This window comes from Scomber scombrus, chromosome 21 (assembly GCF_963691925.1).
Source record: "Scomber scombrus chromosome 21, fScoSco1.1, whole genome shotgun sequence".
Lineage (NCBI taxonomy): Eukaryota > Metazoa > Chordata > Actinopteri > Scombriformes > Scombridae > Scomber > Scomber scombrus.
In genome coordinates, this window is record NC_084990.1 from 23649723 (window position 1) to 23663815 (window position 14093).

A 14093-nucleotide genomic window follows, 5' to 3' on the forward strand; every position below is an offset into this window, starting at 1 on the left:
GTGTTATGGTTGCTAAAGATACAGGTTGTTCTATGGTTGCTATAGATACAGGTTGTGTTATGGTTGCTATAGATACAGGTTGTTCTATGGTTGCTATAGATACAGGTTGTTCTATGGTTGCTATAGATACAGGTTGTTCTATGGTTGCTATAGATACAGGTTGTTCTATGGTTGCTATAGATACAGGTTGTGTTATGGTTGCTATAGATACAGGTTGTTCTATGGTTGCTATAGATACAGGTTGTTCTATGGTTGCTATAGATACAGGTTGTTCTATGGTTGCTATAGATACAGGTTGTGTTATGGTTGCTACAGTATAGATACAGGTTGTTCTATGGTTGCTATAGATACAGGTTGTTCTATGGTTGCTATAGATACAGGTTGTTCTATGGTTTCTATGGATACAGGTTGTTCTATGGTTGCTATAGATACAGGATGTTCTATGGTTGCCATAGATACAGGTTGTGCTTTAGTGTATAAACGAAGAATAACACAAATCACTGCTGACATCAGAGATCCTGCTGAAGTTGAGTTTCATTTTTTCATCTTGTACATGAACAAAATGAGTCTCTAACATGTTTTGAAAAAGAAGTTTTGAACAAATGAGGTCTGTAGAGGTCTGTAAAACATCAATGGCTCAATGAGAAGAAATAATCCATGTTTTATGTTGTCATGGCCTCAAAGAGAAAGGAAAAGCAAATAGCACTTTCTTGGTGTGACCTACAAAGGGTTAACTCATGATGAAATGTCTCTTGTGTGACACTTTGGTAACAAAAACCCCTTTTTATAGCTCATCAATATCTACTAACCTAGCTTATATGCACTTGCACAGATAGAAGGTAGAATTACTGTCTAAATACAGATTTCAGCTGCTTATACCACTTTATTCCACATATAACTGTATTTATGGGCTTTAATGTTTTGGTTTCTTTACATGTGTGGATTTCTTGAGTTAATACCAAAGTCTGGGAATATCTTAACTGAAAGAAATGTTGACGCATTCAATACTTATTTCCCCCTCTGTAAAGGAACATGAGGAGCAGGCTGAGCAGTGGATCAGCTTCACCCTGCAGCACCAGCCGGCTCCGTGTGTCGGACCAGGATGGAAGAAGGGATGAAGGGAGGAGAGAGAGGAGAGAGGAGAGAGGGAGGAGAGAAGTGGAGGTGAGGCTTTACCACATGAACTCCTGCTTACCCTAAAAGTCCCTCTCACATACAGAATCACACTGAACCTCTCGGCTCATACCGCTGGAAGTGAGTCAACAAGAGGAGGGAAGAAAAAAATTAAGACAAAAACATAAGTTAGAAAATCCACCAGAGATGACGAAGTCAATAAAGTTATAATCCAGCAACAGCCAACGTTTCATTATCATGTTTTTAGTACAAATTCACGATGAAAAACACTAATTTTCATACAGTTAATATAATACTTAAAGGATAAAACTGGTTAATGTATATTTGTCTTATTGTCAATAAATCACAAAAAGAAAAAGACCAACTATGTGTCAGTGTTGGAATGTATATAAAGTTAATGCAGAGAGGTCCAATCCGGCCCAGTTTCCTTCTTCCTCTTTTCCTTCTCTCCATCTGTCCTTCCTACCTTTCTTCCTCCCTTCCTCTTTGTCTTCTTTTTCTTCCATCTGTCCTTCCTACCTTTCTTCCTCCCTGTCTTCTTTTCCTTCCTTCCTTCCATCTTCCCTTCTTCTCTTCCTTCTTTCCCTCCATCTGTCATTCCTACCTTTCTTCCCTGTCTTCTTTTCCTTCCTTCCTTCCATCTACCCTTCTTCCCTTCCTTCCTTCCATCTGCCCTTCTTTTCCTTCCTTCCTCCCTTCCTTCCTTCCTCCCTTCCTTCCTTCCTTCCTTCCTTCCTTCCTTCCTTCCTTCCTTCCTTCCTTCCTTCCTTCCTTCCTTCCTTCCATCTGTCCTTGCTCCCTTTCTTCCTTCCTTCCATCTGCCCTTCTTCCCTTCCTTCCTTCCATCCTTCCTTCCATCTGCCCTTCTTTTCCTTCCTTCCTTCCATCTGTCCTTGCTCCCTTTTCTTCCTTCCTTCCATCTGTCCTTCCTCCCTTTTCTTCCTTCCTTCCATCTGTCCTTCCTCCCTTCCTTCCTTCAATCTATCCTTCCTGTATTCTCTTCCTCTTCCTCCTTCTTTTCCCTCCTCTTGCTTTTGAATAAAAATGAGTTTGACACCTCTGATGTAGAGAGTGAATAAAACTGAGCTAAATTTGTGCTGAAATTGAGAAAGAAAAACTTCTAATTGTCCTTCATATCTAGAAGAAGTTCTTTGTTCTTTATAATGTTGGTTCAGTTTGTATATGTTGATATGATGTGTAATGTGTGTGTATGTAAGGATGTGATGAAATGTTGGAAATGTGTTATTTGTACCTGTGGACATGCTTTCCCCGGGAGATAACCCATCCAGTAGACCCGCCGAATGGTCCAGAGGTTGGGGGCTGCTGCCGGGGGTGGAGGGGGGCTGCGGAGGAGGTAAGCTGGGTCTCTGCCGCGGCGGCTTAGGCGTCGGCCTCGCCTTAGTCAGAGTCCCGGCCAGCGAGGGCGGGGACGACAGAGACGGCGTCGTTGCCATCTGGATCTGCCCCGGGGAGCCGATGGTGGCGTACCCCTGAGGGTAGCTGAAGCCGTAGGGGGGAAGGGGTGCTGGGGGGGGGTCGGGGACAAGCTGACGGGAGACGGCTGACCTGTGGACTGGTCGGACATGGCTCCTGTCTGGCAGTACGGACCTTTAGGAGGGATGGGGGCGAGCTTCTTTGCTGTGGAGGGAAACAGAAGAAACCACAAAATATTACAGAGAGCTGCAAAAACAATGACAGCTATTAGAAAAGTGACTTGGATGTTAATTCAAACTAAAGATGCTCATGCAACTATTTTCATTTTTGTAATAATCTGCCAATTACTTTCTCGATTACTGAATTTTCTGTGTAAAATGTCATAAAATACTGCAAAGCGCCCGTTATAATTAGTCTTCAAATATCGTGTTTTGTCTGATAAACAGTCCAAAATTCAAAGAAATTCAGTTTTACTATTAAATTTGACACAGAAAATTCAGTTTACTATTAAATATGACACAAAAAATTAAGTTAACTATCAAATATGACACAGAAAAACATCATATCATCACATCTGAGGAGCTGCAACGAGCACATGTTTTGATTTGTAAAACCAAAACAGTTATTTAATCATCAAACTAGATTCATTTCCTGCCAAAAAAACAAATCAATAAATCAACTGATGTTTGCAGCTTTTAATTCAAACATGTGAAATATATCCAGCAAAAAATCTACTTAACAAGCTGCATGTATGTAAAGGTTGGGGGGGGGGGGCTTTCCAATGAGACTTAACCAGGAGGGTCACATACAGCCCAGTTTCATCTCATGTGGACTGGATCATTAAAGGGAAGGAAGGAAGGTAGGAAAAGAAGGAGGAGAAGGAAGAGAATACAGGAAGGAAAGATGGAAGGAAGAAAGGGAGGAAGGAAGGAAGGAAAGTAGGAAGGAAGGAAGAGAGGGAGCAAGGACAGATGGAAGGAAGAGAAGAGAATACAAGAAGGAAGGAAGGAATGGAAGGAAGGAAGGAAGGAAGGAAGGAAGGAAGGAAGGAAGGAAAAGAAGACAGAAAGGAAGGAAGGAAGGAAGGAAGGAAGGAAGGAGGGAAGGAAGGAAGGAAAAGAAGGGCAGATGGAAGGTAGGAAGGAAGGTAGGAAGGAAGGAAGGAAGGAAGGAAGGAAGGAAGGAAGGAAGGAAGGAAGGAAGGAAGGAAGGAAGGAAGGAAGGAAAGAAGGAACGAATGAATGAAAAGAATACAGGGAGGAAGAAAGGTAGGAAGGACAGATGGATGGAAGGAAGGAAGGAAGGAAGGAAGAAAGGGAAGAAGGACAGATGGAAGGAATGAATGAAAAGAAGACAGGGAGGAAGGGAGAAAGACAGTTAGGAAGGACAGATGGAAGGAAGGAAAAGAGGAACAAGGAAACTGGGCCGGATTGGACCTCTCGGCGGGCCGGTTCTGACCCACGGGCCTCATGTTTGACACCCCTGACTCAAACCGACAAATACTGGCACAGATTCAGCGACTGATCCAGGATTCAGACACGGGGGGCGGCCTCGTTACCTCTCCTCAGGGTGTGCGGGCTGTGATCGGAAAGCTGCGGCTGTGAGGTCATCGACCCCTGGAGCCCCTGGAGTCCCTTCTGCCCGATCACCGGAGACAGCTCCTTGTTCTTTAGAGTACTGAGGGGAAGGAGTGAAGGGAAAAAAGGAGGAAAGAAAAAGCACAGTTAACAAGCTGAGCCCCATTCATCTCACTCCTGTTTTAATAATAAATAATAATAATAATAAATAATATGTCAATTTTTGTTTTTGTGAAGCTCTTTAAAATAAAATATGAGCACCCATAGTTCAATGTCAGAATGCCGCTGCTGCAGAGACAGACGTGCAGCAGAAGCAGATCCAAAATAAATAAAATAAATATATAAATAAATCCCCCAAATAAACCCTGATGGCTTAATGGATTTGCTTTACTTTTACAGTGCAGTGCAGCCAGAATGCCAATGTAAGAGGAGGGGGGGATGGGGGGGGGGAAGGGCTTAAAGTTGAAAACATAACCAGTTTCTATAGTCGCAGCGACTTTCAGCAGGAATGAGGCGAAGATGGATGATCGAAAGCTGCGAGGATTGTTTTTAAAAAGTCGAGGTTGGAAACAATGTAAATGAACTGAAAACGTCTTTTTTTTGCAACGTGGAAAATGTTTGTTAATTGATGTTGTTGCTGTCCATCCTCAACATGCATCATTTTGTTTGTGTGTGTGTGTGTGTGTGTGTGTGTGTGTGTGTGTGTGTGTGTGTGTGTCTTTCTGATCTTGCAGTGCACTCACTCAGGGCTGACTGGGCCCACTGGTATGACTCATTAACGCCCACCTTTTCTTTCTTTTTTTCTTTTATAATGGTATTCACAGAAAGGCTTTTTGAAAATGTCCTTTGTTGCCTAGCAACCGCCTCCTGAATATCCTGGCAACGTGGAAAGTTATGGATCGCATACATGGCTGTTAAATTAAAAGATGGGCTTGATAATGAAACTTGTTGATTTCAATGACTGACAGATCCGGAAAAAACCAAAAGGAGAATTTTTTTTTTTTTGGGGGGGGGGGTATCTGAGTCTCACCCATCCCTCTTTTTCTCCTCACATCATCCCTCTCTCATGCTGTCCCTGTGGGGCCTCTCTTCATTTAGTGTGTGAATTTGTACGAGCGAGTTGAGCAGGGTTCTGTATTTACCTAGTCGGCTTGGCTCCTCTCTCTCGGTTACAGGCACAGGCTGCCCATGGAGGGGGAGCAGAGAGGGGGGTGTTGGGGGGTTTGGGGGAGCCCAGGAACAGATCGTGGCGAGTAAGAACGAGCGGGGGTTTGATGTAAAGGGTGGAGCCATTCGCATCGGATGGGGGCGCATGCGGAGCGTCGGACAGGGAGGCCTGTTTGGGCAGGTGCAGGGAGTTGGGTTTGGGGTTGGAGTTGACATCAAGGTGCTGAGGAGAGGGGCTGAGGGAGTGTGGGGAGGGTGGGACCGGGCTGTAGCCGGAGCGGCGGAGGGGGGGGGACGGGCCGGGAGGCACGGATTCGGGGCTGGGAGCGACGGGACGCATACCCGGAGGTGCTCGGGTGTAGAAATGGTGGTGAGGGAGCGAAAAGGACGAGCAAGAGGAAGAGGAGGAGGAGGATGAGGAAGAGGGGTAAGGGGGAGGCGGCCTCTCCTCCTCAGGGGAGGGGTAGGCATAACAGGAGTCCGACCAATTGGAGGATGCATCATCCGAGCTGCAATGATAAAGATATCAGAGTTTCATGGGGAACTGAGGTGGTCTCCAGAGGCTGAAAAGCTGTTAAATTCATTAGTGTCTAATAAAGGAACAAGAGGTGGGAGATACTGAGTAGTAAGGTTAAAGGATGACGTTGCAAATTTTCTATATAATTCTCTTATTGTCGATAAATCTCACGATTTTCAGTCTCCAGACAGTAGTTCCTTGTAATGCAGATGTTAATGGGTAAGTGAGGTTTTTTTGTGTCCATGTGGTTTAGTTTAAATTTAAAGGGTTAAAATGTAGAAAATAAACATATGAATAACTTGCACACATTCTTTTTTTGTGGACCCAGCATCAAATTTCTGCTTTTAATCCATTTTGAGAGAATATATTAGAGGATTATGGCAAAAATGTCTAAGTGGTGTAACCATAAAAACTTTGTACCAAATAATTCAACTTGCTTAAAAACAGTAAATTCTCAATAAAACACCATATCAACTAGTTTGGCATGATCTTACATTATAACTTTTATATTAAATAAAGGTAATGGAATACAATTGTTCTAAATATTACATTTACTCTGGGTAACCATGGAGATCAGGAACCATTTACATTATTTAAATGAAGTAATTATTAGTATAAGTCCACTTAAATACACTGTAGGTGATAAAATATGTAACATTTATCATTCTTTTGTGGTTACACCATTTGACATTTTCAGGAGCATTCAGTCTTACTTTTGGTAAAAAATGGTGCAAATGTCATTTCAAATGATATAAAACCAACAAAAATACTAAATGTACATTTTAACAAACCTGATGCTGCTTTTAAACTATTTTAACATATTTTTGAATTGCTCATCTTGCCAACCCTTATTTGTTACTGACTCTTATAATTCCTCACCAGCTTGTTGTGTCTCATATCAAAATGTCATGATTTTGTAATGAAGTTCTTTGAGGAATTGAAGCCATTTCTTAACAAACTATGGTAGGAACAGTTCAACAGTGTGGTTCATTAATGTGTTTATAATAATAGTTTATGGATAATAACAGAGGAATAATATCTATCAGGCCTTTTGATGCAAACACAATATTTGCTGGTTTGACTCTGCACATCTGAGATCTGTCGACTATAAGACAAATACAGAGAATCCGCAGCTTTATCCTTTAAGTTCAGGTCTATTATGAAGGAGGGAGGGAAGTCAGGCGCATATTAATTACTGTGTGAGGAGGGAGAAGAAAAGGGCTCCAGAGGGAACAGCACAGAGAAAATAAATAAAGAGTAGGTGCTCATGAAAGTCTTCTCAAATCACGAAAAATGAAGTAAAAAAAACAGAAAAGTCAGTCACCTCATCCATTGCAGGGCCTTGCGACAATGGACTGTTATGCTGTTAATGATGCTTGGACTAATGGCAGAAACAAAACAGATAGTATCATTCATGCACATGCAGCAATGAGCCATACCTGAACTACACGGATGAACTTTCTCCTAATACGTGTGTGTTTTGTGACGTAAGTGAAAGTATCACAACTCAGGCATTAAATTAACTTCACACATGATTCTACACATTCAAGGATGAGGAAATATATTTGACAAAGAAACTTTAAAAAAAAGAAGCAGTCACAAGAGTTTGAAATGACATGCAAGGAGGAAACGGAGGGATGGAGGGAAGGGAAGGAGGGGTTCACACAGAGGTGACGAGGTGAGAGAGAGGATGAGCATTTTTCGGAGACAGACACATAAAAATAAACGTGGGAGAGCAGACAGCGCTGTTCTGTCAGGACGCAGCAGCACACGCGGCGGGGGGGAGGGAGCAGCAGCAGGTGAGGAGGAGGACGAGGAAGAGGAAGAAGAGGAGGAGTGAAACAGGAGGAGGACGGGGGGGGGGGGGAGGCACAACAAGCCTTACCTGGCTCGGTCGCTGCTAGTGGGAGGAAGGGTGGGGGAGGGGGAGGCAGAGAAATCCCCAGGCTGCTCGGGGATGAGAGCGTCATTGGGCGGGGCGGGGGGATGCACGCTCGGAGGCGTGGAGGAGCTTTTACGCGTAGAAGACGAGCCCCTGCGTGACACCCATGAAGTGTCCATCACCCTGACACCCATGCTGCAGTGGGACAGAGATGCACAGCCAATCAAATCAAAGGAGGGCGTGTGTGCATGTGTGTGTGTGTGTGTGTGTGTGTGTGTGTGTGTGTGTGTGTGTGTGTGTGGTTCAAGTTTGGGGAAGTTTGGGCCTGCTGATGAAGAGGGATCAGCTTCCCTAAAGTCTGACCCTGGATCAGCTTGTATCACTCTTATGATCCACAGCATTTTATCTACTATCCCCCCTTCTTTTTTTCTTTTTAATGACATCTTCTCCTTCATGGTGGTGGTGTATGAGTGAAATGTTTTTTGGGGGGGAACTGCGACAGCAGCAGCAGTTTTGAATGAGTTGAACAAAAATAAGATGCATGTTTTGGTCCAGTTGACATCATCACTGCTACTCTCAGGCCCGAAGACATCACTTCATGGAATAGTTTGACATTTTGGGAGAAATTTGCTTATGTAATGACCGATAATGTGATAATAATGGCCGATAATGTGATAATAATGGCCGATAATCTGATAATAATGACCGATAATGTGATAATAATGGCCGATAATGTGACAATAATGACCGATAATGTGACAATAATGGCCGATAATGTGATAATAATGACAGATAATGTGATAATAATGGCCGATAATGGGATAATAATGACCGATAATGTGATAATAATGACCGATAATGTGACAATAATGACCGATAATGTAATAATAATGACCGATAATGTGACAATAATGGCAGATAATGTGACAATAATGACCGATAATGTGACAATAATGGCCGATAATGTGACAATAATGGCCGATAATGTGATAATAATGACCGATAATGTAATAATAATGTCAGATAATGTAATAATAATGGCCGATAATGTGACAATAATGTCAGATAATGTGATAATAATGACCTATAATGTGACAATAATGGTCGATAATGTGATAATAATGGCCGATAATGTGACAATAATGGTCGATAATGTGATAATAATGACCGATAATGTGATAATAATGACCGATAATGTGACAATAATGACCGATAATGTGATAATAATGGCCGATAATGTGACAATAATGACCGATAATGTGATAATAATGGCCGATAATGTGTTAATAATGGCCGATAATGTGACAATAATGACCTATAATGTGATAATAATGACCGCTAATGTGATAATAATGGCCGATAATGTAATAATAATGGCCGATAATGTGACAATAATGGCCGATAATGTGACAATAATGGCCGATAATGTGATAATAATGACCTATAATGTGATAATAATGACCGCTAATGTGATAATAATGGCCGATAATGTAATAATAATGGCCGATAATGTGACAATAATGGCCGATAATGTGACAATAATGGCCGATAATGTGATAATAATGACCTATAATGTGATAATAATAACCGATAATGTGATAATAATGACCGATAATGTGACAATAATGGCCGATAATGTGATAATAATAACCGATAATGTGATAATAATGACCGATAATGTGATAATAATGACCGATAATGTGATAATAATAACCGATAATGTAATAATAATGACCGCTAATGTGATAATAATGACCTATAATGTGATAATAATGACCGATAATGTGATAATAATGGCCGATAATGTGATAATAATGTCAGATAATGTGATAATAATGGCCGATAATGTGATAATAATGTCAGATAATGGGATAATAATGGTCGATAATGTGATAATAATGACCGATAATGTGATAATTATGGCCGATAATGTAATAATAATGACCGATAATGTGATAATAATGGCCGATAATGTGACAATAATGGCCGATAATGTGATAATAATGGCCGATAATGTGATAATAATGACAGATAATGTAATAATAATGACCGATAATGTGATAATAATGGCCGATAATGGGATAATAATGACCGATATGTGATAATAGTGGCCGATAATGTGATAATAATGACCGATAATGTAATAATAATGTCAGATAATGTAATAATAATGGCTGATAATGTGATAATAATGGCCGATAATGTGATAATAATGGCCGATAATGTGATAATAATGTCAGATAATGTGATAATAATGGCCGATAATGTGATAATAATGACCGATAATGTGATAATAATGACCGATAATGTGATAATAATGGTCGATAATGTGATAATAATGGCCGATAATGTAATAATAATGACCGATAATGGGATAATAATGACCTATAATGTGATAATAATGGTCGATAATGTGATAATAATGACCGATAATGTGATAATAATGGCCGGTAATGTAATAATAATGACCGATAATGGGATAATAATGACCGATAATGTGATAATAATGGTCGATAATGTGATAATAATGACCGATAATGTGATAATAATGACCAATAATGTGACAATAATGGCCGATAATGTGATAATAATGGCCGATAATGTAATAATAATGACCGATAATGTGACAATAATGACCGATAATGTGATAATAATGGCCGATAATGTGACAATAATGGCCGATAATGTGATAATAATGGCCGATAATGTAATAATAATGACCGATAATGTAATAATAATGACCGATAATGTGACAATAATGACCGATAATGTGATAATAATGACCGATAATGTAATAATAATGACCGATAATGTGATAATAATGACAGATAATGTAATAATAATGACCGATAATGTGATAATAATGACAGATAATGTGATAATTTTGCCCGTTTTTTAACCCTTATATACTGTTCAGGGTGAAATTTGACACATTTTTAAATCTGAAACCAGTAAATACACTTTAAAACTTCTTACTTTTAGCCTAAAATTTGATAAATTCTCCTTAAAACATTTTAGTGCAGCTGATTCATATTATTTTTTAAGTGTTTTTGACCCTTATTTATTCAAAAATTAAAAAAAAATACTGTTGCATTCTTCACATTTAATATAATTCATGTTTTTTCTAAAAGTGTAAAAGCTGAATAATAAACTCTCTCAGCTCTCTGAAAGCTTCATTAAGGATTAATATCGCTTATTATCTGTGACTGACGACGTATTAATGAATGATTTGACTAATTATTAAGAGGATACTGTGAAGAGTCTGAATATGAACAGCATGTGAGGGGATAATGTGATAACTTGCCAATAACATACTAAGTTATTACATTATTGGCTAGGTAAAAAAAATAACCTTTACAAATAATATAATAATAATATAAAGTTTCACACTTTTCAAGGCTTTATAAACTCTTTAAGTGTTCAAATAAAACACATAGGTCACTTTATGGTGCTTTATATAGCACATAAGGAGTGATAGAGTCAGTGTGTTGATTATTAAGCATCAATTAATCAATTAGTCGTCAACTATTAAAGTCATTATGTTGATATTCTCTGATTCCAGCTTCTTAAATGTGAATATTTCCTACTTTCTTTGGTCCTCTATGATTGGTATGATATGATATTTTGGGTTTTGGGGCTGTTGCTCAGGATTAAAGGAGACATTTAAAGTGACCTTTAACTTTGGGAAAGATTGTCTCATCATCATTTTCTGACATTTTAAGGACCAAACACCTAATGGAGCTGCTGGTGATTGGGTTTTATAACCTTTGGAGCAGCGTTATTATAGTTTTATCAGTTTGCTTTTTTATTTCAGTTTAGTTTTAGTGAATTTAACAAAGTGATTAAGTAGTTTTTTGTTTAGTTTCTATGTAGTTTTAGTCTTAATTTTTAGTGTTTCAGGTATTAGGAGGAAAAAGCGTTGATTAGTAGAAGACGAAAGGATGAAATAACAGAAAAAATGGAGAAAAGAAAACTAAAACTAAGCTGATTTTATCTATAGTTCAGTTTAGTTTGAGTTAGTTTTGCATTGGTAATTGTAGTTTTATTTAACTATAATATATTAATCCTGCTTTGGATGAACAAGCTGTTTCCATATGTTTCCAGTATTCATGCTAAGCTACAGCTATATATATATATTTTAATAAGCACTTTTAAAAAAAAAGTCAAACTATTCCTTTATAGAGAGGGAGAAAAGTTATTTTAACAAAGTGATGAAGTAGTTTTTAGTTTAGTTTTTATGTAGTTTTAGTGTTTCAGGGATTAGGAGGAAAAAGCATTGATTAGTAGAAGCTGTAAAGGATGAAATAATGCTGACACTGAGGTAAAGTTTGCTGTGTTTGTGTTCAGTCAAAGAGTCAAAATGGAGAAATGAAAAGAAAACTCAAACTAAGCTGATTTTTATCTGCTGTTCAGTTTAGTTTTAGTTAGTTTTGCATTGTTCATTGTAGTTTTATGGCGCTTTTCCACTACACAGTTCAAGCATGACTCGCCTCGACTCGCCTCGCCTCGGTACGGTTCCAGGAACCTTTTCCATTACAAAAAAGTACCTACTCAACGTGGGCGGGGTCGTCATAGCACGGCTCCGCGAAACTGCCGTGGGTTCGTTTTATACGCGACACAAAACACATAAACAATGGAGGACATGGAGGCGATGGTGTACTTGCTGCTGTATGAGGCTTCCTGTCTCACACAAAGCAAGAAAATTGAGCCGTATAGCTGTAACTATGGTAACGCTTTTGTTGGTATCTAAAAATGCCGGGTTTGATTCTTGTGTGGGACGGCTCATGACTCTTCCAGCGACAACTCTTCTGACCAATCAGCGGCTAGCAGTGTGTCGACGTCACATTTTAGTATCGGCTCGGCTCGCTTGGAACCTCACCAGAGCAGATACTAAAAAAGTACCAGGTACCAGGTACTATCCCTGATGGAAACGCAAAAAGAACCGAGGCGAGTTGTGCTGGAACTGTGTAGTGGAAAAGCGCCATTAGTTAACTATATTAACCCTGCTTTGGTCAGACTAGCTGTTTCCAATTGTTTGTGCTAAGCTACAGCTATATATATATATATTTTTTTTTAAAAGCAAAATGTCAAACTATTCTTTTATATAGAGGGAGAAAAGAAAGAAAACCAGGAGCTTTACTTAACCGTGACTTTGGCTAAGACTGCACAAGAAGACTATTGTCCTCACAGGCTGAACAAGTCTATCCAGCTCCAGACGTTACGTAAACACAAAGATAGAGAAAAAGACTTGCTTTGTTCATGTCACCCATATTTCACCCCCCACCCCACCCAACCACCCCACCCTCCTCCCACCCATCATCTCTCTGCTGGAGACATTGAACTATAGGAGTCCACCTGCACCGGAGCGTTAAAACACACACACGCAACAGATGAGAGACGGATCCTGTCAACGTGCTGCTGAGACAAACATGATGGATAGAGACCGATGGGAAGATGACTGGAGGAAAAGGATCTATACTGTACCTTTGTATCTTCCTAATGCTGCATTGTGTTTAAAAAAAAACAAAAAACAACAACAAAACAGAGACAAACACAATGAGGACAGGAGTAAAAGTAAAGATCACGGGCTCATTAACAGCAGCGGAGCAACTTTGACAGGAGAGAAAACTTTTTAGAGACAAAGAGTAAAAGATGGAGGAGCAAGCGGAGTGGAAGAGGAAGTGATGGAGGAGGAGGAGGAAGAGGGGGGGGCAGTGTTACTGGGTGTAATGAGGAGAGTGAATCGAGGGGGTGAAATGTCTTCTCCCTGATGTGCTTCAAACCACCAGAGAGAGAAAATGATTGCTCCATTTAGCTCTAATTAGGTCAAAGTTTCCCTAATGGATACAAGAAAATCCCCTCAAAAATAAAATAAGAAGTTTCCAGCAGCTGCAATCAGCGGCTCGTTCATTAGTGTGGTTTCTTTGTGATGATGACATACTGGTACATGAGGCTATGGGAGCTGGTGGACGGGTATACTTTGTTATCAGGGTCTGTTCTTTATTGTTTAGGTTCTTTAGTTCTTATGAAGGGAAATCTACCATAAAAACCAGTGTAGAAGTCGTACTGGTGGATAAGTGGCAGTTTATTTTGGGTGATGTCATACTGGGGGAAAAAGCTTTTCTATTAAAGACTGGTTTATTTGAATGCATCAGTAGTTATTCATTCATTAACACATATGTTTGATACTTTCTCCATTTAGACTGGTATATTGACTCAGAGCGGGTTCAGTTAGGCTGAGTTTCAATTAAACCTTTTAACCCTTGTGTTGTCCTCGAGTCAAGGAAGGAAGCAAAGGAAGAAGGAAGGGAGGAAGAAGGAAGGGAGGAAGAAGGAAGGAAAGGAGGAAAGGAGGAAGGAAGGGAGGAAGGAAAGGAGGGAG

At 39.8% G+C, this 14093-nt stretch overlaps 1 protein-coding gene and 1 pseudogene across 1 annotated transcript in view; both read right to left on the reverse strand.

Annotated features, from left to right (window-relative positions):
• Positions 1-13660, reverse strand: part of LOC134003152 (rho GTPase-activating protein 44-like) — a 16639-nt pseudogene extending 2979 nt beyond the window's left edge.
• LOC134003428 (peroxiredoxin-like 2A) overlaps positions 1-14093 on the reverse strand; it is a 283623-nt gene that overhangs the window by 128103 nt on the left and 141427 nt on the right. The window lies entirely within an intron of this gene.